Raw genomic sequence first — 17,889 nt, forward strand, 5'->3', positions numbered from 1 at the left:
ACTGGCCCATTTCTTTAATATGAAAGAGTCCTTATTGTCATTGGCACGCGTGTCTACATATCTGTGTGAGTGCATGCCACATGTATGCCAGTACCCGAGGAGGCCAGAAGAGGGTGTCAGATTCCATGGAGCCAGGGTTACAAGCAATTACCTTGAGTGCTTAGCTGAGAGCTGCAAACTGCTCCCAGGGCCTTTGTAAGATCAGAAAGGGTTCCTGAATGCCGAACCATCTCTCCAGCTTCCTGGCTCATGTTTGTATGCAAGATGAAGGGTGTCTGGGGTCTTCTTCAATGGGGTAAACTTTTACTGCACTAAGGACAGTGGGAGCTGCTTTATTCTAAAGTGAGATTAAAAGCCAAGGATAGACCCTTTTAACGTGAAGAATCTCCACATAATAGGCATAGGTGTTGTGGGACATTGTTTTAAGGTGTGTTACATTTGTCTATGCTGTGGAACATTTGTTTAATGATGCAAAGATGTGTGGCATTCTTTCATGTTGCATTTGTTTAACTCTGTGAAGCTGTGTTACTGTGTCTGTCTAAAACACCTGATGATCTAATAAAGAACTGAATGGCCAATAGCAAGGCAGGAGAAAGGACAGGCCAGGCTGGCATGTAGAGAGAATAAATAGAAGAACTCTGGGAGAAAAAGAAGACAGAGCAAGAGAACAAGGAGATGGGGACTCTAGGGGCCACACAGGCAGCCACAGAGTAAGAGTGAAAGTGAGATATACAGAATTAAGAGAACGGAAAAAGCCCAGAGACGAAAGGTAGACGGAATCATTTAAAGATAAGGAAAGCTGGCTAGAAACAAACCAAGCTAAGGCTGGACATTTATAATTAAGAATAAGCCTCCATGTCTGATTTATCTGGGAGCTGGGTGGCAGGCCCAAAAAAGCAAAGAGCAAAAACAACCAACAACACATAGGAAGAGTCATTTGAACCCAGCCGGACGCATTAGTTTGAACTTGATGGACCAAATCCAAGAGATCCCAGAAATGCCCATCCCTTTGATGTACCTCTGTCTCCCTGGGGCTATAGTTTTGGAGTGAATAGTTTCATATTTTCAGGGTATGATGTTTTGGCTTTATGTGGCATTAAATTCATATTACCACAGCCTGGGGCACAGTGTCTCTCAAAAGCCAGTGAGAGTGTCTGGGTGGCCAGGGATGAGTTTCTGTAGGGAGAATTACAAATAGGCCTTTCAAGGTAAACTCTGATACTTTGAATTCATCATCTCAGAGCTCAGAAAACGGCTTGTCATTTCAAAGAAATAATGGCACTCCAGGACACGGCAATTCGATGTAACACACACACGCACTTACACATGCATACACACATGCACACTCATATACATACACATATGCACATGCACACATACACATATGCATGTACACATACACTGCATAATAAATTCTTATTTTATAGATATGCATGCATATATGCACTGCATAATAAATTTTTATTTTATAACAGATAGGCTGAAACTATTCTTTCCCAGACCAGCTACACAAGTCCTGCCATCCTCAAACCAGACATACCAGTCTAGACATTGTGGCTGTTGGTAGAGTGAAAAAAGCACGCCCGCCTGCATTTCAGCCATGATATATAACTAGAGAACAGCAAGAAAGTGCCAAGGACCAAGCTACAGACCCACAGTGAAGGTATTTCTTCAAAGTTGGAATTTTGCACAACTGAAGCAGGAGTGAACAGGTCAGATTTTTAATGAGCGTATCAAACACATCACAGAAAGAGTGTGACACTGTCCACAGCTGCACAGCTGCTCGGGTGGCCACGAGAGAACCAATCTTGGCTTACAGGAATTGCAGAACTAGAATTTTTTTTTTTTTTAAGGTTCAATAACAGTTAATGGCCAATGACAATGAAAAGCCAAGTAAGAAAAGCCAACAACCAAAGTAGGATCTTTGGGTTTTGAAGTGTTGTGGTCACTGGCGGTTTACTGAAAACATTTTAAATCCAGTTGTCGGGGAGGGGAGCCCCATAGTGTGGAAGACAAAAGCCACCCTAGGGGCAAGTTAAACAGGAAAGGCTGAAACTAAGATATTCCTTAATTTTGGATGTGTGTGTGTGTGTGTGTGTGTGTGTGTGTGTGTGTGTGTGTGTGTGTACACATGCCACAGTGCACATGTAGCAGTCAGAGACAACCCTGGAGAGTGTGTTTCTCTCCTTCGACCTTTTACATGTGTTCCAGGGATCCAACACTGGTTGCCAGGTTTACACAGGCTGTAAGGTTTTTTGCAAAGAGCAAAAGCAGAGCGCAATCTCCAGTGGGGAGCCTGGGCCACCAAGACTGTGACGGGGCTGGCTGAGAAGCAAGCGTGCTTGCAGCAGAACATGAAAAGGTTGGGAAGGAGCAAGAGCTTAAGAGACAAGTGTGAGCCGGGCGGTGGCGGCGCACGCCTTTAATCCCAGCACTCGGGAGGCAGAGGCAGGCGGATCTCTGTGAGTTCGAGGCCAGCCTGGTCTACAGAGCGAGATCCAGGAACCAAAACTACACAGAGAAACCCTGTCTCAAAAAGACAAACAAACAACAAAAAAAAACCAGAGGCAAGTGGGAGCGAATGATGAGATTCAGGCCTCCTACACTCCCGAAGCCTCTGTCCACTCAACAAATCATAGCACTCCATTGCTCCACCCCAGGGATGTGTGGGTGGGCTGTGGGTGGGTTCTAAGTTCTAAGCCCACCTTGCCAACCTTCCAAAACATTAATGTTGAAGGAATCTGTCTCCTGGGAGGGCATAGGCACTACCACAGGCCACATAAAGACATCTTGGTTCATGCTGGACCTATGTGTGATAGAGGTTCCAGAACATTCTACTTCCTAGTGACATCCTGGCATTGTGGTTTACCTCTGTCTGTGGTGTTCTCACGATGACCTCACCTAACCATGCCTCTCTTAGAACCTATCCCTGGTATTCCTGACTCCTGAAGATGTCCACACACTGGAAAGGAAACTGGCGATAAGATTTATCTCCCGCCAGGTGGGATGTGGAGATTTTTTTTTTTTTATGTTGCCTGTTTTAGTTTGCTGACTTCTATTTTCCTAAGGGTTTGAGAGAAAAATGGTTTTATTAGTGAAGAAGTTAAAATGCATTTCACTTAATGGCTGTGTGATTTTATTACATTTTGTATATAATATGTATATTGTATATTTAGACAGCACCTGTGCCTTTGACCCTTTGACCCCAGAGCTCATGCCCAGCTGGACCGGCCGACAGCAGGGCCGGAGCACAGGACCCCAGGCTGCAACAGAGAAGCTCCATTCCTGGCAGGTTTCTGCTGTACACCATCAGCTCCTTTCCGGGGTCGGGTGGGTGAGGGCTGGCCAAGGCATGGTCAGCTAACCCAGGAGGCCCCTGACCTCTCTCGCCCTTCAGGCTGTAGAAGGAACAGATGCTCAGCAGCTATCATCAGAGAGGAGGCCTGGAGACCCAGTGGCAGAGGACAGAAAGTGTGGCCAAGGACCAAAACAGGCAGCGGTGGCTCTCGGAGAAGGAGGGGTGTGTGTGTGTGTGTGCTTCTGAAGACACAAAGCTAGTCACTGTAGTCAGAACTTTTCTTTGATGCTAAAATGATAACACAACAATGGGCCTTAGAGCCCTTCCATCCAGCCAATCAAATCAAATGTTAGGTGCCGCCCCACCCCCTGGGCCTTAGAGCCCTTCCATCCAGCCAATCAAATCAAATGTTAGGTGCCGCCCCACCCCCTTCTTTTTATATTATCTCCCAGCCCACGGCATTCTCTTTCATTCTGTCTTTGTTGGCCCTGTCTTGATCCTCCAGTCCTGTTGAACCCTACAATTGATGCTCTCCTCTTTTATACACGGCCCTTTTTGTCTTCTTCCACACACCCATCCCTCATTCCCACCATTTCCTTTCTCCCTTCAGCCACAGCGTTTTTCTCACTGAGCATTTGCCCTCCTAAATTCCGGGCTTTCTCCCAGCCCCGCCATCTCCTCGGCTTTTCGTGAGTGGGTCCTCTCTGTGTAGCTCCCTTCACCCTCGGGGATAGCCCTGTTACCTTTTTAAGTGGCAAGGCCAACAGGTACCCCCAAACCAGAAGTGTGGAATTTGGCAAACGGGTGCATGGGCCGCTCTGAAGTGCTGGGTGTGAACTAAAGCATCCTGAAAGTGGGTGAAGTGTGGACTCCCTGCAACCAGAGAGGGATGAGTGCAAGCCAGTAGATGGCCTTTGTGCGTCATGGTGAGGGACACCACCCAAGTCTCTATCTTGGACTGATGTGTTAGAAGTTGATTGCGGCCCTGGTTTACTCCATCATTTAACTTTTACATTTGCCTTTCCAACATTTTGTCTAACCCCATTTTTAACTACATCCCTTTAGTTAAAATAACAACAACAACAACAACCCACATGAAATGCGAATCAGGAAGCAATCTGAGGCCTGAGTGTCTCACCTGTACTGAGACCACACACCTAGACTCTTATTTCTTGCTTTCTCTTTGATTTCCTTCTGAGTCATGGGCCCCATTTCTCTGTCCACACAGAGGTTCAGCACAGCGGGAGCTGGAGCATAGGGTGACTTAAAGTGAAATAGGGGACCAGCAGAGAGGGTGAGCAGTGTACTACGAGGAACCTCAATATCCAGGATACAAAACTGATCAGAGTTGATTCGATATCTAGTCCGGTACCTAGACTAGTGGTCATTAACAGGTATCAGCAACAGGGCTTGTTTCATCCACAGGTTGCTGGGCTCCACCTGCAGAGGTGGGTATGCCTTGGGGCCACAGCATGTACCATTCTAACAAGTACTCAGAAGTTGTGGCTCTCCCCCAAGGACCTCACCTACAGAACAGCTATGGATAGAACAATCGTGCAATACAAGGGTTCATTTCTCATGCCTAAGTTCTAATCATGCCCAACTCTGCTTAGCTTCCAAGGTTGGATGTTCAGGGCGGTATGGCCACAAACAAAAGCTCATTTCTCAAGATGGACAGAATAGAGACTCTCGGGTACACCAGTGCCTACCTGTGATCACAGACAATAGTAACAACAACAACAACAACACAACCCAGAATCTTTTCCCCCGTTTTCAGCAGAATGTGGCCCTGGATGGCCTGGAACCCACTTAAGTAGACCAAGTTGGCCTCAAACTCATAGAGATCTACTTGCCTCTGTTTCCTAAGTACTGGGATTAAAGATGTGTGCCACCATGCCTGGTTAGAATGTCTGTCAAACAACTATTGTTTTATAATGTCCGTAACACACTCACGACATGTTAACACAGGCCAAGCAATAGGAACACAATAGGGTGTATGACAGACAGTTATAGCCAATGTGGAGATTATGCAACTCTGGGTAGCTAACGTGTAGGTAAGGCTTATAAGATGGCCACCCATTTCTAAGAGGAGGCTGCCTGTCCCAGGCACTGTGAAAGCTATTGCCACTTCCATTCTTTCCTATGCTGACTAAGACGGAGAGGAGGGGATGTGGAAGAAACAGCCCCTTAGTCTCCTAAAATCATTGTTTACTTTCTAAATAAATGCCCGATAGTCTTACTTGAATTTAGAGAAAAAAAATTCATCCTAGAATTATGATCTTCTTCATTAAAGATAAATGAAAACTTTTATTTCCTTGAAGGTTTTGCTCAGTTTTTCCCCCCCCATCCAGCAAGTGGGAGCCACATTTGAGTTGAGAAGCCATCGGGTGCAAAGGAAGCCCTTACAGATATTTGGTGGATGTCCAAAAACAGGATCTGAATATACTCTAGAAGCTGAGTAAAGCAGAATGGGTGCTTGTTGATTTCTTTGTTAGTCCCAAAATAGATCTGTGTTTATTCGCTTAAAAAAAAAAGTTCTAGCATGATTCAAAGGCTCAGACACTAAGTGGTACATTTTCAAAGCGCTGTGGAGATCCATGGCTTCCATTAACATCTGTGGGAGTTTAACCCTTCACACTGCTAGGAAAATACCATCTGCTCAGAGGCCAGGACTATTTTGGCATTGTGGGATAAAATGGAAACACCAGCACAGAGACAAAGAGCACTGAGTCTTTTTAGGCTCTCCTCTGAGGAGGGGAAGAATGCCTTGCCATCCCTACTGATAAGTGCTAATGGGAATTTCTCGGTGGCTCCAATTACTCATGAACACGCCATTAACCGTAAACTGCCCCCCCCCCAACTTGGCCTGTGAGTCAGTTCTCCCTGTCATTTGAAACAATAGTGGACATTTTGTCTGATGAACTGTACGTATTGATTTTAAGAAAAATTGGATCACCGGGTGGTGGCCACATAGGCCTGGAACCACAGAGCTGTTGGGGCAGAGCCAGGAGGGCTGTTGTGTCTTATTGACCATCAGCCCAGCTCTGGATTCAGTGAGAGACCCTGCTCAATGGAAGAAGGAAAGTGATGGAGTAAGGGACCAAATGTCCTCTGACACACAGGCACATACACAAGTACATGCACCTGTACACAAGCATGTATATATACTATACTATACTATACTATACATACACACACACACACACACACACACACAATATTCTGTGTGTCTATCTAATCTATCTCTCTGTCTATATTTATATTTCATCACTCAGGCCAAGTGCTGAGTCTTTTCTCTCACAGATACAAAGCACATTATTTATCTTACAGCATTTTTGATAATATAAAATGAATAATAGCAGACTAGGTCTCCCGACTTACACAGAAAACTCTCTCCTTGCAGAGCTGGCCTGAGGCCTTTGGGCATGGGTAAAAAAGGAACAGAGGGAAAGTCCAAGGAGTCCAGAAGGGTCAGAGTGGTGTAAACATCCTACTTACTACTGAGGTGCTTAGAGTAACATAGATCCCATGACTAGATATGGTGACATGCCCTGCCCCCCAAGGCAGTGTTTCTCATGACTATGACTGGGAGAGGATTGATGCCCACCTGGAAATGTCCAAGACTTAAGAATTACATAGTAATTAAGGCAACCTTTTTGAATGCTTTCTTTCATTTAATTCCTACAAAAAAAAAAAAAAGGCCAGCAGAGGTATTGTTTTTCCATTTCTGGATCAGAGAAAAGGCGATGGACACAATTTTGAATGGCTAGCTTATACAGCCTTAATCTCCATAAGCCTTTCCCTAAGGACCTCACACGCATAATTCCACTTGTCTTCATAATCCTACAAAATCGACAGTGATTCCCCTTTGACTGGTGAGAACACTGAAGGTTATAGAGATAAGGAAAGTTCTGTATCACATAGTCAACACGATGCACTAGACCTGAAACTTACACCCAGGGTTTTTCGGCTAGAAAGCAGAAAACCTCAGCTCTTACCCTGCATTGTCCCCCTTTCATCCCTTCTCACACTGCTCTTGTTTCATTCTGTTGCCATGTCAAGCACCATGACTCAAAGCAACTCAGGTGAGGAGAGTATTTATTTAGCTTATGCTTCCAAGTCACTGACCATCACTGAGGGAAGTCTGGAGCAAGACCTTGAAGCAGACACCATGGAGGAATGCTAACTGCTGGCTCATTATTAGGATCATGCTTAGCCTTCTTATATAGCCCAAGACCTCTGCCTAGGGACGGTGCTGCCCGCAGTGGGCTGGGCCCTCCTACGTCAATTAACCATCAAGACCGTCTCTTACAGACATGTCCACGGGCCAATCTAATGCAGGTGGTCCCTCAAGTGAGACTTCTCCTCTCAAATGACTTCATCAAGTTGACAATGAGACTACCAAAGACATGGACCCGCTCATCCAGGTCACCAAAACTCTTCCTTAGATACCAGGGCTGCAGCTGAGAACTGGGACCTCCCTCTTCTCTCCAGCCTCAACATGGGCTGCTCAGCTCCGTATCCTGTCACTGACATTCAGGACATTTCTACTTCTTGATGAAGTCTAAGACATCAGGGGATGCCATTAGGAAGGATGTGTTTTAGAAATGACAATATAATTATCTGGTGATAGTCACATTCTGCCCTGTGATGGTGCATATATCTCTTGCTTAGAACTTTTGCATTTTTTTTTTTTTCGAGACAGGGTTTCTCTGTGTAGCTTTGCGCCTTTCCTGGAACTCACTTGGTAGCCCAGGCTGGCCTCGAACTCACAGAGATCCGCCTGGCTCTGCCTCCCGAGTGCTGGGATTAAAGGCGTGCGCTACCACCGCCCGGCAACTTTTGCATCTTTTAATATAATCTGAATATTTTTACTCATGTCTGTAGCAGGGATCTTAGAGAGTCTTATTAATAAAATCAAACCTGAGGCCAGTTATTGAGGTGAACTCTGGAAGATCAGAGAGATAGAACAAGTCACAGCTAACCTCACCTGGTCAACTTCTCAGCTGGTCTTGTTTCCTAAGACTGGAAGCCTCTGTGTCCTCATATCCAAATGGCTCTCAGCTGAACTGTGTTGCTCAAAACCTAAAAGCTTAACCAGCCAAATGCTGCTAGTTCCTGGTCCTCCTGCCTTATATATCTTTCTGCCTTCTACCATCACTCCCTAGGATTAAAGGCTCGCTCTCTGGGATTAAAGGTGTGTGTCACCATGCCTGGCTGTTTCCAATGTGGCCTTGAACTCACAGAAATCCCAGATGGATTTCTGCCTCTGGAATGCTAGGATTAAAGGTGTGAGTGCCACCATTTTCTAGCCTTTGTATCTAGTGGCTGTTCTGTCTCTGACCCCAGATAAGTTTATTAGGGTACACAATATTTTGGGGAACACAATACCACCACACATGTCTAGCATCATGTTCAGGATTTCAAGGGCACATGCCAGGTATCACAGATCCCAGAATCTACCAATTAGAATTCACAATTACAGGCATGTGTAGATACTATCAGAGGTTCCATTTGAATAATCCAAACACCATTATTTTTATTTAGAGGACTCCAAAATAATTATATTCTTAGCTCCGTCATGGGCATGATGGTCTTTGTACCTTACACACTTCATGCTACCAACATGTTACATTCTCCCAAAGAGTGGGCACGTAGGTGTGGTTACACCATGTTCCTTCCTGTGCTTTCTGAGCATCACAGAGTACTTTAAATAGACAAGGCTCTAATTGGCTGTGACCAGGGTGGGGTGGGGTTACAGTGTGCATGTGTGCGTCGGTGCACACACACTCTGAATGTGCATGGTAGTGAAGACCCAGCAACCCTTCTCTCTTTATCCCCCACAGCACTGGGGTTATAGGCACACAAGTGTGGCCGCAGTCAGCTTTTTACATAGGTGCCAGGAATCTGAACCCAGGTCCTCATGCCTGCCCAGCAAACTGTCTTACATACTGCTAAGACTGCGCCATCTTTCCCACTCCAGGGCTGGATTTTGAGTAAATGATTACACAAAAACATGATTTAGTTCAAGGAAACAGGAAGTTCTAATTTTAAGTTTGTAGTATCTAGGTTGGTTTACGTGTCCCATGAGTGCATCTATCCACATGAGACACAGGTTTCGTTTCAAGGTCACACTATTGGTGTGGTGGCCATTCTTATAAACGAGAGTGTCTCAGAGGTGGCTCAGGTGGGAATAATGTCCAGAAAGGTAAATGTGGACCTGTTTCCTTCAAGCTGCCAAATCAAAGATTCCTGAGACAGGGAGGGAGGGGCAGGAGCAGGAAGCACAATTTTGAGGATGAAAGGAAGGTAATTTTCCCTTTCTCAAAATGAACTAATAAATATTTTTGTTAGTCTTTGTCTCTATGTTCATATACAGAGCCTGCTACATTCTGTACTAGGTTGTGATATGATACTTCATCCTTAAGAATGCAATGTTTAGGCTGGGGTGTAGCGTGAGACCCTGGGTTCAGTCTCTAGCCCAAAGAAGAGGGTACAGGTGGAGCATAATTGATTTCTAAGAAATAGCCATCACAGTGAAATCAAACATTTCTCTACAATATAGTATTTCAAAGCCAATTACCTCCAAATGGGCTTTTTATTTCGGCAGATACAGATCTGGATGCTAAATCATGAGTTGTAATGATCAGGAGTGTATTTCTGGTGTTTTCTCTCATTATTAAAAGAGTCTGTATTTTAAAAATATTAGACAGCTTATTTTTTTTTCTGAACGAAAGTATCATCAGATACTACATTAGCTAAGGTCATGAAGTCAGAACAGTGAGCCAGATCACTTAAGGAACCGGCTAGGAGCAGAATGGAGGTAGGCTGAGGTCATCTGGGACCCCACAGGATGGCATTCCCCAACGTTGTGTTCTGTGTATGACAAACTCTGAGAAAGATCTTATGTGACGGAAGTCTCCTGGCCCAGTGCCCCAGAAAACCCTGGGTCCTCATCCTTCAGTTGGAGAGCAATGTCTTTCAGGACATGAAGCATCCCATAGCGTCTTAGATTCCAGCGACCCCAGAATTTCCATCACCACATGTCCCCTTAACACAAACATAAAAATTCTTCGGAGAACTCATCATGCAACATTGAGACCATGGACCAAGCCCAGACAAGCAATCATGGTTTGGGATAAACATCATGGCAGCCATTGAGGCACACGTCAGTCACGTCCTTCATCAACAACTACCCTGTTAGAGTCTGCATCCAACATTAAGAGGCAACATGTTATCATGTGACTTATCAGAGGACAGCGACAACATTGATGATCCAAATTTGGGGGAGAGGGGTGAAATACAAATGCTCAAGGAATTAAAATACACATTTAAAAGGTAGGAATAACTACTTTCAGGGTGTGTGTGTGCGTGGGGAGGGGGGCTGGCGGGGTGAGAGAAACAGAGTCTTACTATGTAGCCCTGGCTGACCTGGAGCTCACAATGAAGACAAGGCTAGTTCCTGATTCATACAGATTCATCTGCCTCTGCCTCCCAGAACCTGGAATTAAAGCTGCACTTCTTGAATATTTTGCCTGTATATATGTCTGTGTACCACATGTGTGCTTGGTACCCATGGAAGCCAGAGCCAGTGTCTGGTAGTTACAATTGGCTGTGAGCCGCCATGTGGGTGCTGGGAATTGGACCTGGGTCCTCTGGAAGAATAGCCAGTGCTGTTAACCATCTCTCCAGCTCTCTCTGATAAATATTTTTAGAGGAGGGAATAGCTACCAATGTATCTAAAACCAGAAATGCTTCTAAATCTAAAATTGAGTTTATGCATCATGCAGAGAGAGAAAGGGGGGGAGAGAATAATGTTCACACACGTGTAAGTATCATATAATCACAAAGGAGGGAGATGATGCTGATGCTGGCACCTGTCCTTCTAAATACAGATATACAAATGCTCTCCGTTGATGTTAATGCAGCCATCCCAAGGACCCCATTGTGAGACCCCCTCATTCTAGTCAGCATTAAACCTGCTCTGCACAGGCAGATGCTGAGTGGCCATCACTGCCATTTCTACCTAAATCACATGTTTCCAACATCCAAATCCAATAGGTAACAAGGAAGACGAGGCATTGAAAGTCACCTGAGATCTAATTAGGGGCATTTAATGTCTACAGACACTTCCCGTCCAGCAAGGAAGCCAAGACAAATGCCGTCTAGAAAGATATTTTCATTGCTCCAGAAAACTCCAAGACTGTGATTAAGCCAGTTTATTAAGTGCCAGAGGTCCAGACAGTACCAAGACTATTATTATATTAATATTTTAGACAGGGTCTTGCTTCTAAATATATCCCAGGCTGGCTTCAACCTCACTAAGTAGCTGAGGATGACCATGAACTTCTGATCATCTGTTTTGCTTCTCTCAAGTGCTGGGGACTGGTGGGTGGCATCTCACTCTCCTAACCATGCTGTATCCCCAGCCCAAGCATTCCTAGATGTCAGGTGAGCTAGAGGAACAAAGACTTACAGAACTATAAAGAGAGACAAAGGACTCCACACCCCATCAGATCCCCATGGATATAGTTCACTCTAAAGAATGCTTCCCTCAGATGCTGCCACTAACCACCCTGAAAACATCTTTCAGCAAAATCGGAGAACCTTAAAAAAGCCTTAAAAATTTCAATAACGAATATGTTGCTACAAAATTGCATTTAACAATACTGAAAACGGAGCTATGAATGAACATATTTTCATGGCAGGGCCATGGCGAAACCCATGGCTTTGGATGCTAACTTAAATAATCAATGAAAAACACTTTGAAAGCAACGCTCATATTGCTCCTCATTTTGCTGACATAGAAGGACCCACAGACAGACACTTGATGAACTGGAAGAGGGGGAAAGGAATTCAAGAAATGGGTCATGTTTGCTCAAAGAGACTAGAAAATAGACACAGGTGTGGATTTTCTCTTTCTCCAAGGCCAGCAGAACCTCTGAGGCCTTTGAAGGCCTCTGCTACAAAGCAGCCTGCTGATGTCACTGTTTTGTCCCCTCCCTGCATGGTGCTCAAAATACTGACTCAGCAGCCGATCCCAGGACACAGTTCTCCCATCAGGGCTGCTCTGCACAAACCTGCCTCAAAGCGGGTATTACATTAGATTTATGGTGTGATTTATTTTATTATCACAGAAGCAGAAAGCTATCATAACCAACAACCCAAAAAGAAGAATCCAAAAACATCCCAGCTCAGCTTTTCTTTCATGCAATTTATTCTGTTTTTTTCTCCCCAAGAATGTACACACATAGATGGACATGGACACACACACACACACACACACACACACACACACACACACACACACACACGTTGACATACAGCATTACTAATTCCTGTATTTTCCTTGTAAGTTGCTTTCTAGCAATTCATCTTCCTGGTTCTTAATGTTACTTGTCACTGACATCTCACTGATGCATACGTGCTATAACTGGAATGTTTACACACTCGACGTTCCCTCTTTTGCTTAGTTTCCTTGGGTAGATTCTTAGGGCTTGACTTAGGTTTTATTTTGAATCTCTCACTTCAAAATAGTTGCCTTATATACACTTATGTGTATGACTTCCTTATTTGAATAAGATATATTAACATTTTTGAGACTGAAAAGCCATAATATATGAATGAATTCATCTAATCCATATTTACTAGTAACTTCTCTTCCCTAGTCCCCTATAGAATTTAAACACTTTGTGAATGCATCATTGAAAGCAACAAATGATATACACAGAATAAATGCATATCTGCACACATACTATATGGCACGTGATATATTGTGTTCATATATGTCACATATATGTGCAGTTTTGCGTATTGGAGACTTTTGATTTGTTTGTTTTCTGTTTTGTTTTGAGACAGGGTCTTACTCTGGGCTGGCTTGGAACTCACTATGTAAACCTAGCTGGCTTCAAAACCACAGTGATGCCCCTGCCTCTGCCCCTGCCCATCCCCAGAGTGTTGGGATTAAAGGGCTGTACTATCATATGCTGCCCTGTGCTGAGGATGGAATCCAGGTCCTTGAGCTTGCAAGTCAAACCCTCCCCCTCTGAGCTCTCTCCCAGATCACCTCCTGTTCTTGACAAAATATCTTTCCCAGATGAATTTCACACCTTCCCTATAAAGAGTGCAATAGTTGTTGTTCATGGGCAGATGTTTTGAGAAACAGTAATCTCTTACTGCGTGAACTGATCAGGGGAAATGGCAAGAGGTCTAATCCTTAGTTGAGAAACAACTGAATCACCAAATTGAGAGTTTATTAGGTGACAGAACTAGCATTTGTAGTCAGAGGGATGAGAGGAGTCACCAGCAAACCTTGTGCCTGTAATGTGTGACTGCCTGTGGCCACCCCACATGAGGAAGGAAGCTATGTGGGGGACCGGTGAGACAGCCCAGTGGGGAAAGGCACTTACCACCCAATCTACAGACCTGAGTTTGATTCCCAGGGTCCATAAGAAAGAGAGAGTGAACTCCACAGAATTATCACTTAACTTCCACACACATGCTGTAGCATGTGTGGGTACACACACATCATGCATACACACAATGACACAAATAATTAATTTTTAAGAATTGAGTACAAAATAAAACCAGAAATCCTATTCATGAAGACAAGGATGGACATTTCCATAGTTTTGAATTAGGGAATTCTTTTTTGTTTTTAACTCATTTATTTTTACTTTAGGTGCATTGGTGTTTTGCCTTCATGTGTGTCTTTGTGAGGGTGTTAGATCTCCTGGAACTGGAGCCACAGATAATTCTGAACTGCCGTGTAGGTGCCTGGCATTGAACCTGGGTCCTCTGGAAGAGCAGCCAGGGCTCTAAACCACTAAGCCATCTCTCCAGCCCTGAATCAGGGAATTCTAATGGGGGCCAAATCCTAAATTCATACGGAATACAGTTATAGTTTTGTGTATGTAAAAATATGATATTCTTATATAGCTTACAGAAAAGGTTAAGAGAGAACAGACAGGAAAAAAAATACATGCAACGCATAACAAAAGGCTGCAATCTACACAGTACAGTATCTTCTCACAAACAGATCATTCAAGGCAAAGTAACAGGGGAAGGATGGAAATGAGTGAGGCGTGAAATTTTTCTTATATATGAAATGGTTAAATCAAAACCTATGGGATAGTTTCCCCCAGTGGACTAGTAGAGGTTAATATATTGATAATCACCAAGAAAGAGATGACTGTGTCTTATTATAAGAAATATGAACCTATCTGCTAAGCAATTATGACCAAAAATTCACATGCACTGAACAACTCACAATTTGGAAATATGTACATAAAGATGTGTACACGTGCGTGCATGTGCACACACACACACACACACACACACACACGCACGCACGCACGCACGCACGCACGCACGCACGCACGCACAGAGTGAGCTGAGTCTCATGTTTCTTGCTCTAGGCCAGAGGAACTAACTCCACTTACTTGTTATAGAGGCTTATTCACCTGGAAAATGCTGAGGAGTGTAATTGCAGAGAATTTATCCTCTGACCCTCAGGGGCCTCCCCCTCGACTCCGTCCCTACTGCATCAAGCTCCTTAGCCCTGCTGCCCAGCTTCTCTTGTTTTCTCATAGTTTCACAATGACTGTTCTTTTGAACAACATGAGACCATCTATTATTTTTTGCTTCCTCCCAACAACAAATGCAGCACTCCGCACACATGACAAATATGGTTCCCAAGTTCCCTGCGCGCGAACAGGTGCTCAAATGTCTCATGGATTTCAGGTAGAGCCACTAATGCGCTGTCCCATGGCCACCACTCTGCACAGGATACATGTTTAGTCTCTGCAACTGCCTCCAGTATAGAAAGGTTTGTGTAAATACTTCTCAAAGGAAATGTCAGTTTGGTTGAGTTTTCATGAAGATAAGTATGAACATAGGCAGGAGGAGGGGTATTCAATTTAGAGAGGAAAAATTAAATTTGCCTGAAAAGAAGGCTGTGTTCTCTTTGCTTGGTTAACTGTCCTCATTGACCGTGAGCAGTGTTTTGGGACTGGATATCTTGTCTAATTCTTAGAGTGTGTCCCCCGAAACATGGATCAGACCCTAAGGGAGGTGTGATGGTTCCTTTTTTTGTCAACTTGACACAGCTTGAGTCTCAGTAGGAGGGATTCTCAATTGAGAAAAACGCCTCCATCATATTGCTTGTGCGCAAGCCAGTGAGGACATTTTCTTAATTAATGATGGATGCGGGAGGGCTCAGTCCACTGGGGGTGGTGCTACCCCCTACGCAGGTGGTCCAGGTATATATAAAACAGCAAGGTGAGCAAGCTACAAAGAACAAGCTAGTCAGTAGTATTCTTTTCATGGTCTCTGCTTCATCCTTGCATCCAGGGTCCTGCCTTGAGGATCTGTCCTGACTTCTCTCAATGAAGGTCAGGAGTTGTCAGCCTAACATTCCATTCTTCCTCAAGTTGCTTCGGTCCTAGTGTTTTATTACCGTCAGTAGAAACCCTAACTAGAACAATAGGTATTCATTCTGCATTGTTAGAGGAGCCACCAACAGCTCCTGGACTTCTCTTCCTGTGTCTATGAAAGGACGACAAGATTATCCTGCACAATTCTGGTATTCATGAGATAGATGAAAGCCATAACCCTCAGTAAATGCTGAATGAATAGACAGTTTATTCAGTTTCAGAAAGGTGAGTTGGTACAAGCATAAACTGGCTGCTTTTGCTTGTCTCTCTCCATCTGTTAGTAATTCCTAAATAATGATGGTGTTCCCTAAACCAGTGGCTGTCATCCTTTCCCACACACTGGGGTTCCCTCGGTAAAACATGGATTGGGCATTTTTATTCCCAGGTGGTGGCGACCTGCTGGTGAGGTGCTGTCAGGAACTACCACCGTAAGCATTTGGCAAGGTTCACCTCCTTCCAACTACAGCTTCTTTTCAGGCATCCTGAGCGTGTCCAGGTGGGTTCTGAGGTGGCTGAGGTGGCCTCGAACACCACCACGTTTTCCTTTGCTTCTTTGCCCTGTGCTAGAAAGGCCGCCTGGGGCACAGCCATGTTTCCCACTTGGATTTAGGGGTCAATATTCTCTCCAGCCTCCTTCACATTGGGCTGAAGATGTATTACAACATCTCGGAGGAGCTGAAGGAGGCTCTTCCATCTTGCTTGCACGGATTCCCAAGCAAACTCAAACATGAGTCTCACATCTTACATTCCACGAAGCGCATTACAAGTCCGGGTCATGGGGTGAGTTTGAAACAAAGATGTGGCGGAAACCTGGGGCCCTGGCTGGCAGTTTATTCTTGCTCCTGTTTTACCTGTTACCCGAAACAAAAACCCAGAAGTAATTTTTAAAAGTCATTAACTGGGGGCTGGAGAGAGAGCTCACTGGGAGAATAGTACTGGTTGCTTTTCCATAGGACCTGGGTTCAATTCCCAGCATCCACACGGCAGCTCAACCATCTGCAACTCCAGTAACAGGGACTCCAGTGTCATCTTCTGGTCTCCATGTGCAACAGGCATACATGTGGTGCACAGATATATGTGCAGGCAAGATATCCAGACACATAATTGTGTGTATGTGTGTGTGAGAGAGAGACTTTTTGACACAGGATTTCGCTGTATAGCCTTGGCTGTCCTGGAACTCACTCTGCAGGGCAAGCTAGCCTCCAACTTATAGAGATCTACCTGCCCCTGTCTCCTGAGTACTGGGATTAAAGGAGTGCACCACAATGCCTGGCCATACACACACACACACACACACACACACACACACACACACACGTCATTAAGTGGGCTGGAAGATGGCTAGGTGGGTAGAGGTGTTTGATATAGCAGTGTGAGAACCTGAGTTTGAATCCTGAGAGCCCATATACAAAGGCAGGACATTAACAAGAGAGTCGAGAATCTCTCTCTCTCTCTCTCTCTCTCTCTCTCTCTCTCTCTCTCTGTGTGTGTGTGTGTGTGTGTCTGTCTGTCTGTCTGTCTGTCTGTCTGTCTCTCCGTGTCTCTCACACACACAGGAAAAAAGTTATTAACTGTCTGTTTCTGGAAGTACTGGCATTTGCCAGCCAAGGGAGAAAGTGAGGAAGGACACCCTGGATCCAGACAGCCATGGGTTCGCACTCTAGTGTAGAAACACATTAACAAATTACTCAGGACTAGGGATTTCATGTTTCAGAGCCTCAGGCTTTTCAACAGTTGCACATATTTCTTCCGGTTTGTTCTTTTTTTAACCTTACTTTTTGGTCTGCCATGTAGAAGTGCTACATTTGATGTTAAATAAGAACATGTTACTCACGTCAGAGGGCTGAGTCACTTCCATAGGATGTTATGCTCAAAGGGCTTCGTACAGAACAGAGACCCTGCATCTAGAAGCTTCCAGGCCACAGCAGAAAGGGACTGGTGTAAAATTTTTTACCCACAGGAGATGTTATCTTTTTTATTTTACAAGAAAGTTACTTCATAAAGAAGATGGGCAGACTTCAAAAGCCACACAAGAAACTAATCCACATCAGACTCATCCAGGGCACACAGACGCAATGTGCCTGGTCCACAGACAGGCATAGGACGGGTCCATAGTGATGAGAGCGGAAAGTGAGATATTCATTACCTGTGAAAGAT

At 44.6% G+C, this 17,889-nt stretch overlaps 1 protein-coding gene across 34 annotated transcripts in view; it reads right to left on the reverse strand.

The window, feature by feature from the left end:
* Nucleotides 1-17,889, reverse strand: part of Ank3 (ankyrin 3) — a 484,120-nt gene that overhangs the window by 255,942 nt on the left and 210,289 nt on the right. The gene's annotated exons all lie outside the window — the stretch shown is intronic.

This window comes from Peromyscus leucopus, chromosome 16_21 (genome assembly GCF_004664715.2).
Source record: "Peromyscus leucopus breed LL Stock chromosome 16_21, UCI_PerLeu_2.1, whole genome shotgun sequence".
In the NCBI taxonomy this organism is placed as follows: domain Eukaryota; kingdom Metazoa; phylum Chordata; class Mammalia; order Rodentia; family Cricetidae; genus Peromyscus; species Peromyscus leucopus.